We start from the raw sequence: 14,684 nt of genomic DNA, 5'->3' as shown, positions 1-14,684 counted from the left end.
TTTATCTCTTAAACTTGCCACTTGTGGGTGCGCTATGAGTGTCATCTCAAGCTCCCTTCTTCTGCCTTCTGAAAATTGTAAATTTTTCATCAAAATTCAGCAGGTTCTGATCACCTGAGGGATGTATTTGGACACATGGGCCTCAGTGATCAGAGGACATCGCTGCACTGTCTGGTGGTCACACATTAATTAATTGGAAACCTTGCTTTCTGATAATCATCTCTAAACCTTTTTCCATGCATTTTGTTTCTGGCAGGGAAATCCTAAGTGGTGGGAAAAAAGCTTCTCCATCTGCCTTCCGACAAGGCCCTATTAGTTGGGAATTAAATTTAACTGTAGATAAAGTTAAAATATTATGGAGTCAATGGATAGAGATTGAATATTATGAGGTGATAAATAACGGATAGATGAGATGGTAATTGTTGATAAGAATGATAGTTCTAGATTCAATTTGTTTGAGATAAACTCGATGTAGTGAGAAATAAATGTGGAGTTAGTAATTATCTAATAAGTTTATAGATATGTTAACGTTTTTATTGAATGAAACTTGTGTTTATGTTTTTTTTCTTATTTTCATCGTCCACATAATGTGTATTTTTTTTCATAATTTTTTTCTTCCAATGAAAAGATATAAGAACTATGATTAATAAAGATATGATTCTTTTTTAAGTTTTGGTGTTCAATGTGAGTAATTATAATAATTTATATGAAAATATTTTTTTTTTGGAACTCATGATATTTTTGGAGAAAGGTTATCATGGTCCATGTGATGATTCAATGTTATCTGATTCAAAAAAAAAAAAAAAAAAAAGTACGTGAGATTTAAAAAGAGATAAAAGTGCACTCTTTCTCATTTTTCAAGTATAATTTTGAGAATTAGTTGGTGGTAATGTATTATTCGAAGATGAATTAAAAATGAACGTGAAAGGTAAAGATAACATTTTCATCTATTTAAAGAATGAAAAATATGAATTTATTTCAGATATTTTCTTTGTGCCAAATATGAAGAGTAACATTTTGAACTTATGACAACTCTTGGAAAGAGGAGATGACATTCATCTAACAGATAATATACTCATCTTAAAAGATGATATTAATTGTTGGCGTGCCTATGTTAAGAAATAGAATGTTTTTGCTTAATATTTAAAATAATATTTTTAATTGTCTCAAAATTTGTTATAAAGACATCACTTGGTTATGACATCTTCGATTTGAGCATCTCAATTTCGGAGGGCTAGAATTGCTTTCAAAAGAGGAAATGATTAGAGGACTATTTTATATCAAATATCCTAACCAATTATGTGAAGCAAGTCTACTAGGGAAGCAATTTAGAAATGATTTTCCAAATAATTCAAGTTCAAAAACCCAAAAGCCACTTGAAATTAAACACATAGATGTTTGTGATCTAATAAATCCAAATTCGCTTAGTAAGAGTAATTATTTTTTTTATCCATAGATGATTTTTCTTGAAAAATTTAGGTATATGTCTTGAAGCAAAACATCAGATGTCTTCAGCATATTCAAGAAATTTAAAATTACTCTAAAAAGGAGAGTGGTATCGAGATCAAAATCATGCAATCTGATCGAGGAGGAGAATTTACCTCAAAAGAATTTCAAGAATTCTATGAAGTCAATGGAAAACAATGACCTCTGACAGTTTCAACATTCCCTCAATAAAATGGCTTGACGGAAAGAAAGAACAAAATCATCCTTGATATGGCAAGGAACAAGCTTAAAAGCAAGAAACTGGCAAAGGAATTATAGGTTGAAGAGGTTACATGTGCAGTATTGTCACGCCCCGGAGGTGTACTTGCCTAATAGAATGAGTGTTACCCGCTTGTAATTATATCTGATACAATATAATACAGTCCACACGGCTGGTACAAAAATAAACCACGCAAGATAACAATTCACAACCCAGACAGTTGGTTGAAACACAAACTGATCCGGTGGTGAAGGATGGGGTCGGGTCGTATAGTGGTCAACGACACGTGGAAGTCAAAATCAAGATAGATAGCCTGATGTTCTTGCTGAGCTGGTTGGTTACCTCGCCGATTGGCCATGAGAGCGCCAAGGTCGGCTCGAAGACAACTCGATCGCAGGTCGGGTTTCCGATGCTCAGGGGTTCTCGCATCAAAGAGTCGATGCGCCGAGCGGTATGGGCGGCATGTCCGCTCGGCCAAGCTACCGAACAACTAAGGCTGCAGGACCGTCCGAGTATGCGACCGAGCGGCTCACCCGCTCGGCCTAGTAACAGATGAGAGAAGAAGACAAAATGGACAGCTGGCGATATCCTTCTCGAGGCATGCGCCGCCGACAGATAGCACGGTCGTCGACCAGACCGGACAGAAGATCGTACGGTGGAAGTTCCCACTGTCATGTCAGAGATAGCTCAAGCCAACCAAGGGTCATCTAATGAAACCCCGCCCGGGATGTTAAGAAGGGCAAGACACCTCAGACCGAGTCATCTCCCGAGCGTATTAATCGGCAATTTTCCGAAGCAATCTTGCAGGACCCGCTCCCGATGCACTACGCCCCACTGGCGATCGGGGAGTACAGCGGCGCAACCAACCCAGACGACCATCTCGGTAAGTTCGACAATGCTGCTACTCTCCGCCAATACACCGACGGAGTCAAATGCAGGGTCTTCTCACCACCCTGTCCGGCTCCGCACAACGTTGGTTCCGGAGGATGGCGGACGGATCAATTCGGAGTTTCAAGGAATTCCGAGCGGCATTCCTCCACCACTTTACCAGCAGCCGACGCTGCCAAAAGACCAGCGTCAGCTTATTTTCCATGAAGCAAGGGTCGAGAGAGAGCCTCCGAGCCTACATCCAGCGTTTCAACTAGGCGGCCATAGATATCCCTACGGTCTCATCCGAGACGATGATGCATGCCTTCACTCAGGGCTTCGTCGATGGGGATTTCTTCCGCTCGCTCATTCGAAAGCCGCTCCGCGACTACGACCACATGCTAAAGAAGGCAAACGAATATATCAACGTGGAAGAAGCTCAGGTGGCTAGGATGAAAGAAGCCCCTCTCGAGCTTTCAGCCCCGGCTGAGCGGAGGCCGCCGGCCAGCCATCAACCGCCAAGAGGACCCCAAGCTGAGGGAACGCACCATCATAAGGAAACGAGGCCACACGCTGTCCAACATGTGGCAGCCGATTGTCCCAAGCAAAAAGGAAAGGTATGGACTCCCATGTTTTGTTTGCTTTACTAGTCAGCAACCCACAACACCCATGATTGTCGGAGTCTTGACCCGATTGCTCACTCGACGCCGAGGAGCTATCGACGCCGATCACCTTCGCCCGATCGACACCAGAGTACCGGGCGACGGGTGGCTAGGGAATCCCCCGAACGGCAACATCATCATCAGTCGAGTGTCAATCCCCTAGTCTCACAAGAGCGAGTAAGACCGTCCGCTCGGGAGGAAGAAAATAGGAGCATCACTGCTCGGGGTGAGATTAACATCATTACCGGTGGACCAACAAGCGGTGACTCAAACCAGGCCAGAAAGTTACATGCTCGGCAGCTAAGGATCCATGCAGTAGGCTACGGTCAGGAGCAGGCACAGGGCCCTGAGATCAGCTTCGGGCCCAGAGACCTTGAATGAGTTGAAGTACCACATGACGACGCACTCATCATCCAGGCGGTAATAGCAAATTATATTATTCATCGCATATTCATTGATACAGGTAGCTCGGTCAATATTATTTTTAAGAAGGCGTTCGATCAACTGCAAATTGACCGAGCCGAGTTGCTGCCTTTGACAACCCCGCTGTATGGATTTATTGTCAATGAGGTTTTGCCGGTCGGGCAAACCAGGTTGGCCATCTAGCTAGGAGAGGAGCCGCTCCGACGAACGCGGACAAGTAACTTCATCGTAGTCGATGCCCCCTCTGCCTACAACGTGATATTGGGGCGACCGGCTCTCAACGAGTTCCGAGCAGTCATCTCAATCTTCTGTCAAAAGATCAAATTTCTTGTCGAGGACAAGGTGGGAGAAGTCCGCGGCGATCAGCTGGCCGCCCGACGATGTTATGTGGAAATGATCCGAGCTGAATCAAGGTCCGCTCGGAAAGCGCCGCGCCTTGAGATAACTCCATAACCGAAAAACCTCCGTCCTTAGTTTATGAAGAAAAGGAAGAGGTGCAGATCCAGGATGGCAGATCGGGAGCCACCACGTTCGTCGCTTTCGACCTAGAGACGAACCAGAAGGAAGAGCTAATCAGTTGCCTGCGACGCAACCACGTTGTCTTTGCATGGTCAACTCACAAGCTACCTGGTGCCCGGCCAAGCGTCACGCAGCATGAGCTCCACGTCCGGCCAGACGCTCGGCTAATGAAGCAGAGGAAGCGGGACTTCAACGCGGAGTAGAACGTCATCATCCGAGCGGAAGTGGAGAAGCTCTTGGAGGCCGGCCACATACGGGAGATGCAGTTCCCAAGCTGGCTCATGAATGTGGTACTGGTCTCCAAGTCGGGCAATAAGTGGAGGGTCTGCATCGACTTCCGGGATCTAAATAAGGCGTGTCCGAAAGACTTTTATCCTCTACCCCGAATTGACCAGATGGTGGATTCGACCGCTGGATGTGAGCTGATATGCATGCTAGATGCCTATCAGGGTTACCACCAAGTACCGTTCGCCCAAGAGGATCAGGAGAAAGTGAGCTTCACTCCTGCGCTGCGGCCGCCTCTATTTTGGCAGCTTTGCATTTCAGCATGCCGAGCACCACCGATTTCATCATGGTCGCAGCTGCAAGAAAAAAGAAATCAGTTAGACTCAAAGATAAGGAGAGAAAGTTATGTCTTACCAGGGTCGTTCGGAAGTCGCGCTCGGATCGGGCTTAAGCCAAAAAGATACAGCATCCCTTCGGGTAGCAGCTTGTGAATGTCCAGCTTCAACCCGGCCAACAGGTGAGCCGCGTGTAAAAAAGCAGGCTCGGTCCTATACTTTTTCAAGTCAGGGGGAGATGGCAGAGCAATTTGCCATTGGGTTCGGAAGGGTGGCGCCTCGGGAAAACTCAAAAAAAAAAAATATTCTTTCCAGTGTTTGTTGGAGGTAGGCATCTTATCAAAGAAAACTAGGCCGATCCGACATTGAAACAAGAAGATGCCTATCTCGGACTGCTTGGGATAGTAAAAATAATGAAAAATCTGAGGCTTGAGGGGGATGTTGTGCACTCGGAAAAGCACGACTATGCTGCACAGCAGCCTAAAGGAGTTGGGAACGAGCTGGTCGAGCGGGATGCGAAAGTAGTTGCACACTTCTATGATGAAGGGGTGGATGGGAAACCTAAGGTCAGCTACAAATTGGTCGCGAAAAAAAATAACAGCGCCGACCGGCGGGTCATGGGGTCGGTCAGACGGCTCGACCAAGGTAAGCTTGTGGTCAGTAGGGATATCATATGCATTAATCAGCTTAAAGACATCCTCCAAGTCGAACCGACTCTCCATGGCATGATACCAAAGGCCAGGAGAGGGGGCAGACCAACTGGCCATTATCAGGAAATGAAAATGCAGAAGCTTCGTCGGAAAGATTGACGGAAAGAGCAACGAAAGAGGCGACGCCAAGGAAAGCAAGGGGAAGCAAATGCGAAAACAAGAGAGGATCAGGGAGCTTACAAAAGTAGACCTAGGAGAGGGAGGTAGAATATCGTCGGAGCGTTGGAGGCCGAGGAAGCCGATGAAACACACGGAAGCAGCAACGATGGAATAGTTGTCAGCGCCGGTGCTTTATAAACATATGGCTTAGTCAACCTTAGTCGTCCGATCCAGCTCATCGGAATCGAAGTCGACATCCAACCGTTGAATTCAAACCGCCGCCTGCCCCATCGGAGCTGACGCCCTCGCCGTATGATGACGGCGGTGGCGCCACATGGCGACAGGTTAGAGGATGGCATTTAATGAACACCATTACGTGGGCGTTGGCGCATCCTCGGCCTTAATGGCAAGGATTTGCACGAATTCTGAGGAGATTCTAAAAAAGTCAGCATTAATCGCCCTCGGGTCGGCAAGGTAATCAGCGGTAAGCAAAACTTTCCAAGGCCTAGCAGGTAGGCTGCCGAGCGGTTGCCTGCCACCATCACAGTGCCCGAACAGAGAAGCATCACCTCAGTGGCCGAGCGGCCGCTACATCACCAAACTAGTAGTCCAATCAGTCGGACTTTCAACCTCCTTCGACTAGACTTGAGGGGAAGACACGTGATCCGGTGGTGAAGGAGGGGGTCCGGTCGTACAGTGGTGAACGACACATGGAAGTCAAAGTCAAGATGGACAACCCGATGTTCTTGCCGAGCGGGTAGGTTACCTCGCCGATCGGTCGTGAGAGGGCCCAAGTCGGCTCGAAGATATCTCGATCGCAGGTCGAGTTTTCGATGCTCAGGGGTTCTCGCATCAAAGAGTCGATGCGCCGAGTGGTATGGGAGGCATGTCCACTCGGCCAAGCTACCGAACAACTAAGGCTGCAGGACTGTCCGAGTATGCAACCAAGCGGCTCACCCGCTCGGCCTAGTAACAGACGAGAGAAGAAGACAAAATGGACAGCTGGCGATATCCTTCTTGAGACATGCGCCACCGATAGACAGCATGGTCGGCGACCAGACCAGACAGGAGATCGTACGGTGGAAGTTTCCACTGTCATGTCGGAGATATGCTCGGATGGTTGCAGTATGGCGTCAGACACATTTTTCTGACACATCCATTTTGAGGTATGCTTTGAGGAGCGTGCACACCTCAGGAAGCGTGCACTCGCGCCCCCCCCCCCCCCCCCCCCGAGATCCTATATAAGTACCCCAAGACTTCGACGGAGGTATGCGCGATTCTTCACTGTAGCTACAGTCTCGTTACTCTGCTTCCACTTTATTTCGCCGGTGCCTGACTTGAGCGTCAGAGGGTCGTCGCCGAGAACCCCTTCCCGACTCGGCTTTGTTGCAAGTTCATTGGAGGTCCACGTCATCTTGGAAGTCATCTGAAGGCAGCAGCAAGTGCCACGTCCCCAGCGTCCGTCGACTCGACTCTCGGACAAGATCACAAACCATGCAAAATAATAATACACAGTCTACATGGTTGTGCAAACACAAACCACGCATGATAAACATCAACCACGCATAGTAAAATCAAAACAAACTACATGTCAGCACGACTTAAATACAACAAGTACAAATACCAGAAACAAATACCCAACCAGAATTAAAAATTCACATACAAGTGAATTATTATAGAAACAAGTCCAAAAGTCTAAAGTAGAATTAAAATGAAAATCAAACGTGGAAAGCTCTCGATGAGATATGGGAATGACAGATAAGATCTTCCAACGACTTCGCATTACTTCTGTCTACAACCTAAGAAAGAAGAACATAACTGGGGTGGTGAGTCCAAATGACTCAACGGGTAATATAAGATAGACAATGCATGAACATAATATATATCTAGAAAATTAAAGATATACAGTCTCATGGGAAATAATAAGAATAACAGTGGTACTAGAATAAATATCCATTCTTAAACCTATATACTAAGTAAGTAATAAAAGTAAGTGCAATAGTGGATCTACAACAGTAATGCTTGTATATACAAGAGCACCATATGTGACATATACAAATACTAATAAACAATCCAATGTCGAGCACACGCAACACACATATCTCAATCATATATAAACATATCACAGACATATGGATACAATAAATTAACAACATACTCAAACACATATCATATGCATATGCATGAGCATGGTCACTTCCGCCCACCCCTCAAGTTACCACGACCCTTGTGTGGCTGAGAGGCTGGGATAATGACAATTATACGACATGTAGGGAGATCGATGAGCGACTTGAAGGGGGTTGGATAGACGACGCCCCAAAATCTTTTGTTTCCTACCAATGTTAGCTTACGCGGCGGAAATACAAACAAAACAAACAAGCTAAACTAAAACTAAGACAAGAAATGAAATGCAAACCAATACACGCCCGTTTAATGTGGTTCGGAGATTATGACTCCTACTCCACGGCTGTCCATAAGGTGGTCGATCCCGATCCTTCGGTGGATTACTCCCCGGCAAACTCCGGCTAGCTCACGTAGCTCGTTGTGGGTAGAGAAATCTCACCACAACTCTCACAAGAACCCCTTTGACGCTAGGGTACAGGTAGACTACTAATAGAGATTAACCACCTCTATTTCGTCAACCTCAACCAAGCTTCCAAGGCTTGGTTATATAGGTCGCGGGTTAGAAAACCCCGCCTACCAGTCAACTGCCAAAACATGCAGTCGACTGCCTCTGTGGAAATTCGATCATTACATCCCAACGGCTCGATATCAATCGATTGCTAAAACATGTAGTCGACTACTGAAACATGCAGTCGACTAGTACCGAGAACATTCTCTCACAGCACTCGGACCCTCACCCTTACGACTCATTTGACGCTTCCTTCGCAGCCTTGACCCCTTGCCTTCAAGCCTACTTCCTTTGGCTCTCGTCCCTCAGATGCATACAAGCCCGTGGCTCATCCCCAATGTCATCTTTCGCGTATGCCTCGAAGTCGCTTCCCTCGGCCCTTGTCCTCACTGCCTTGTCCACGGTCCCTCGGATATATACAAGCCTGCAGCTCGTTCCCAATGTTGGTGCAATATCCCTCAAGTCAAGGTTGACCTGGTTGACCAAACTTGAGTCTTGGTTTGTGTTTCTATATTTGACAATGCAGTGGTTCATTTGTGGAGATTGTTTGGTGCAATTCCCCTCTGATCAGGGTCTAATCAGGTTGGTTGAAGAAGAGTCAAGTAGGTCAAGGTTGACCAGATATTTAACTGGGAAGTCCTAACTGGGATGTCGGGCAGAAGAGAAATCCTGGTAAGTGAAGTCAGGTGAAAGTCCTGGTGAGTGAAGTCAGGCAGAGGAAAATCCTAGTGAGTGAAGTCAGGTGAAAATCCTAGTGAGTGAAGCTAGGTGAAAGTCCTGTTGAGTGAAGCTAGACAGAGGAAAATCCTGGTGAGTGAAGCCAAGTGAAAATCCTAGTGAGTGAAGTTAGGTGAAAGACCTGGTGAGTGAAGCTAGACAGAAGAAAAATCCTAGTGAGTGAAGCCAGGTGAAAATCCTGGTGAGTGAAGCCAGGTGAAAATCCTAGTGAGTGAAGTTAGGTGAAAGACCTGGTGAGTGAAGCCAGGCAGAAGAAAAATCCTGGTGAGTGAAGCCAGGCAGAAGAAAAATCCTGGTGAGTGAAGCCAAGTGAAAATCCTAGTGAGTGAAGCTAGGTGAAAGACCTGGTGAGTGAAGCCAGGCAGAAAAGAAGTCCTAGTGAGTGAAGCTAGGCAGAAGGGAAGTCTTGGTGAGTGAAGCCAGACACAGAGAAATCTAGATGGGTCAAGGTTGACCAGACATCTAGTGAAAGTCCAAGTAGGTCAAAGGAATTGATCGGATACTTGGCAAGAGGAGAAAAGTCCAAGTAGGTCAAAGGGATTGACCGGATACTTGGCAAGAGGAGAAAAGTCTAAGTGGGTCAAAGGTATTGACCAGACACTTGGTGAGAGAGTCCTAGCTGGTCAAAGGTGACCGGATGCTAGGTTTTATGTACCAACAGGTCATGGATTGACCGGATGTTGGTTTGGGGGCTTGAGACTTGATTTTGGGCAAAAACCAGCAGCTGGATCGATCAGCCGATCGATTGGCTGGAGCCCAATCGATCGGCCGATCGATTGGGGAGTCCCCGTGAGAAGCCTTCGTCCAAATCGATCAGTGGATCGATTGGAAGGCAATCGCGAGCGCACAGAAGCCTGCTGGATCGATCAGTGGATCGTTCCAGAGGCCCCAATCGATCAGTGGATCGATTGGGAACTGCGATTTGTCGCGATAAGCCCTGGATCGATCAGCTGATCGATCCAGGCAAATTCCCAGAGCACAGAGGCGCTCTGAATCGATCAGCGGATTGATCCAAAGCCTCCCCAATCGATTGGGAGCAATCCAATCGATCGAGATCCGACCGTTGGCGCAGATAAAGGCTATAGGCATGCGATTCCTTCGGTAGAACTCTCGGTCATTTCTTCCGATCTTCACCTGCGATCACAGAGCTTCTCCACAGGGTTCTCACTGCCAGTTCTTGAAGGTTCTTGGAGGTTTTCCAAGTCAAGAGGTGGATCTACAGCTGAGGAAAAAAGCTAGGGTTAGGGTTTTCAGTTGTAAAACTTGTAAGCTATTGCTTGTATTTGTTTTCCTTTCTTTCTTCTTGTACTGTGAGTTTGTAGGGCTTCTCCGCCTTCGGTAGTTACCGAAAAGGAGTGATTTCTTAGTGGAGGGTGCGTGAGTAGGTGTGGATCCTTAGAATAACCACCTTTATGAGGTGGATACAAACTAAACCCTCATTATTAGCATTGTGTAGTTTGTTTCTGTATTTTCCATTGCGCATTTCTGAAGAAACAAGCTGCAACGAGCACCTAGCACGCGACGAGCTATTCACCTCCCCTCTAGCTACTTTTCGGTCCCAACACCCAACGTCATCCTTCACCGGACCCGAAGCCGTCAACCTGAATCTCATGTGTATCCTGTAGTCCTGAACAACTCAAGTACACATATCAAATACAAAGGTGAACCTAACTTAAACCTTTTGCCTAAACATCAAAACACATGGTCCCACAGACCATTGGGATTGCTCCAACACGACACTCCAGCTACCACTACTCTCAAATGGTCGAGTGGATAGTTTGTAAAGTAGTTATCTAACTACATAGCAATGAGGTCTCTACCTACTCGCAATTCTAGCTACCATTACTGTTGGGGTTGCAAGGTTGCAAACATAGTCCCATATTGAAAACACATGGAAAAGATCATGGGTTTATAAGAGAAAGATATCTCCATTGGCATGAGGCCTTTTGGGGAGAGCCCAAGAGCAAAACCATGAGGGCTTAGGCCCAAAGTGGACAATATCATGCAATTGTGGAGATATCTAAATTCTTTTCGATCCTACAATTGGTATCAGAGCCCGGACTGCCAGAAGGTTTAACCGCCGACTGTGCACAAGAGCTATGGTCTGATTGAACCATGTGAGTACAATATTGACCTCGAACAAAGAAAGTGGGGGCTCCTATGTTCGGATCAAGAGGACCAGACACCAGGCAGGAAGTCCTAGTTGCGGCTAGGAAAGGAAGTCCTAGTAGGTCAGGTGGACCGAGGGGCAGGAAGTCCTAGTTGCGGCTAGGCAAGGAAGTCCTAGTAGGTCGGGTAGACCGAGGGGCAGGAAGACTTGGTGGGTCAAGGATCGGACGTGGGAAGCTCATGGTCCTTTGTTTGAGGGGGGGATTGTTGGGGTTGCAAGGTTGCAAACATAGTCCCATATTGAAAACACATGGAAAAGATCATGGGTTTATAAGAGAAAGATATCTCCATTGGCATGAGGCCTTTTGGGGAGAGCCCAAGAGCAAAACCATGAGGGCTTAGGCCCAAAGTGGACAATATCATGTAATTGTGGAGATATCTAAATTCTTTTCGATCCTACAATTACCCCTTAGTAGTTGAGTGGGCATGACAGGACATGCTGCATGCACTCCAGACACCACTACCCTAAGTAGCCGAGTGTGCAGAAATGACTAACGACTCTCTCAACCACAAGGGAGATATTGTCACCGACATACATGCAATGCTATGATGAGCAAGATGTGAATAATCATATATATAGATCTAATAATCAACTATACCACAATAACACAAGCATGTCTAACAATATATAAATATATATAGTAACCAATGTTAATAACAAAATAACCAATGTCAACTAATACCATGGATAACAACAAGAGACTCTATAGATATCAAGTCAATTATCTCAAAGATCAAGCAAAATAGGTATCAAACTCAAGAAGTAACATGAATAATGTTAAGGTAAATATAGTTGACTATTTAATCATAGCTCATGTACTAAGAACAAAGCACTAAAGAAACAAAGCAAAAAATATCCGTCTCAAATGTAGATTAAACAAAATATCCATATGTAATGTTTACCACGAGCTTAAAATCCTAGAGCATACAACACGAGTTATTACAATTCTCTATCATAAATCAAATAATTAACCTAAATCCTAATCCAATTAGGGAACCCTAATTGGATCAACCTAATCATCGATTAGCATTGATTAATCGAGACCATTTGATTAAATTAGGTTTAGCCAAATTCTGAAACCTAATTCTAACCGATTAAGAAACATTGATTAATTCGACCTTTAAGATTATTACTTAGCCAATTGATCACCCATTTGATCTTTCAATCAATTATGGAAGATGTTAGCTAATCAACATTAGACTAACTCTTATCGATAAAGTATCAGTCATCAATCAATCTAAACTGATCCGAATTCTTTTTTCACATGCTTCAATATAATTCAAGCAAGACATGAATTAGTAATCCAAAGAAACTCTTAAATATAATAGCTCATCTACGACGAAAATCAAGGAGGGGAAAAATATTGAAGGGAACATATATCGATGAATGGAATAATGTTCGGATACCTATGTCTTAGCGATGATTTGACGGAGCTGCTCCTTGTCGACCAAAGGATCGACCGAGGCAGAAGAAGATGACGCACCCTCTTCCCTCAATGGTGCCATGGAAATGCGCTAACAATGGTGGTCGGTTGGTCATAGAGACACGTATATGCTCTAGAGAATGAAACTACGGAGGTAAAACCCAACTCACGGTCAAACCGAGCTCAGAGCCAAGAAGTGATAATATTACTTCCTTATAATATTACTTCCTTATAATATTATCGATGACTCAATCATTTGTGACATTACTTCCTTATAATATTTAGCATTCCTAAATCGACGATAGGGTATGACACAGCAGTGTTGTAGTGTGTGTAGGGGAAAAGAAGAAAGAGAAAATTTTCTCAAAAATACCATAATTCATTTTAAACAAATAAAAATCTTAAATTTGATTCGATCATAACTTGATCAAATCTACTCCAAATTAATCCCAATTTAAACCAACGTAATCATTATCTCCTTGCCTACCCGTTAGATTTAGTTTGAATCTAATCCAATTTTAATTTAGCACTCTCACTTCATGTTCTACATTTAATTTATCAATTTGTTATTATATATTTTATTTTTAAAATTCAATATTTAATATTTCAAGACACGGTATTTTCTCGTAAAAGTGGTACCAATGTATAGCTTAGGTCAAGGGTTTTCTAGATATGCGATCAATTTTAATTTTTCGACAACGAACGACGGTGAATCAATCAGTCAAAGTAGCGTTGAGGACTTTTCAAATATATACTATTAATGTTTTTCTAAATTCCAGAGGGGGCGTTCTCACCCCCTCCTCACAATTGGCTATGCCTTTATTTATAGCAAGTCAGCAAACTGAAAGAGAAATGGAAGATCAAGCGGATTGATTTTTCGCTCGGGAGCATATTAGAAGACCGATCGACTCCTATGAAAACATCCACATCACATTGTTTTCCAGGGATTCTATTCATGCTCTGCCTCAAGTACTTTAAGAAATATTTGTGATAATTGGCATCCTACTTCCTGTAGCTAAGTTGCTTCATGTTTTTATGCTTATTTGGTGCTGGGTACTTATGTTATATTAGTCTTAGTGGCAGAAGTATGAACCGAATCCGTTGTAGTCTAGTTGGTTAGGATATTCGGCTCTCACCCGAAAGACCCGGGTTCGAGTCCCGGCAACGGAAGATTTTTTATTTGCGCTTCAATTTTAGGACGACCGAACCGAGTCAGTCGAACCCGGCCGACCAAATTGAATCGCAACCGTTCGAATAATGACAAACGGGATGGCGGGTCTTCTTCATCCAACGGCCACCATTTGGCTACCATAACCTTCTTCCTCTATCGCAGCTTCTCCCTCTTTGTTTTTTTTTCCCCTTGCCTCTCTTTTTCCTTAGGCGCTTGCGCTTCGTCGTCGTCGCTGTTGCCGAGATGGGGGGAAATCGTACAAGGCCGCGGTGGCGAAGGTCGAGAGGAAGAAGCTCGGCGGACTGGTCACCGTCGCCGAGGAGAACTGCGGCCCGTCGATGCTCCGCCTCGCATAAGTGAATCCCATCTCACTTTGATTTCGTGTTTTTTTAGATAGATCCTTGAAGGACGGTCAGGTCGTTGCTGTTTGTTTTATCATCTCATTATTTAGTCCCACATCCGTTTTTTGTTTTGTAATCGGGGCTTTATGTATGGGGCGCTGGCTGCTCTTGGCACGACCTTACTTGAACAGGATCTGTTCTTTAGGCTCGTACCACTGTATCCTTGAGTGTTAAGGAGACAGGCAACCCAATCTGGTTGATGACGTAAAGATTCGTGATCAGAGCGTGATTAACGGCTCAGGTTCTATGGGATCAGAGGCTGTGGAGGATCGTTCTCAGCGGGTGTCTACTCACCTGCTGGGGTGGTCTCGAATCTGTCTGACAGACGCTGAATCAATTTTTTGTAGGTTCATCTCGTTTTGGTTGATCGTTCTCAGCATATCTCTACACCTGCTGGGGTGGTCTAGAGTCTGACAGACCATAAAATAGTTTTCCGAAAGACAGTATGACTGTAGAATTTGTACATTGCATCTCGAGTATTGTTTTTTTCCGAAACTTGCCACTTGTGGGTGCGCTATGAGTGTCATCTCAAGCTTCCTTCTTCTGCCTTCTGAAAATTGTTAATTGTTCATCAAAATTCAGCAGGTTCTGATCACCTCAGGGA

The 14,684-nt window shown here is 44.9% G+C and overlaps 2 non-coding genes across 2 annotated transcripts; both read left to right on the top strand.

Moving 5' to 3' along the window:
- The first annotated feature begins 13,605 nt into the window (after positions 1 to 13,605).
- Positions 13,606 to 13,678, top strand: TRNAE-CUC. Its single transcript has one exon. It is a non-coding gene; the product is annotated as a tRNA-Glu (tRNA).
- Positions 13,679 to 14,193: 515 nt separating this feature from the next.
- LOC122003329 lies at positions 14,194 to 14,408 on the top strand. Its single transcript, XR_006117961.1, has one exon. It is a non-coding gene; the product is annotated as a small nucleolar RNA U3 (small nucleolar RNA).
- Positions 14,409 to 14,684: the final 276 nt, after the last annotated feature.

This window comes from Zingiber officinale, chromosome 7A (genome assembly GCF_018446385.1).
Source record: "Zingiber officinale cultivar Zhangliang chromosome 7A, Zo_v1.1, whole genome shotgun sequence".
NCBI classification, from domain to species: Eukaryota; Viridiplantae; Streptophyta; class Magnoliopsida; order Zingiberales; family Zingiberaceae; genus Zingiber; species Zingiber officinale.
The sequence above is the reverse complement of the archived record's forward strand: the minus strand, read 5'-3'. Positions and strand labels throughout refer to the sequence as shown.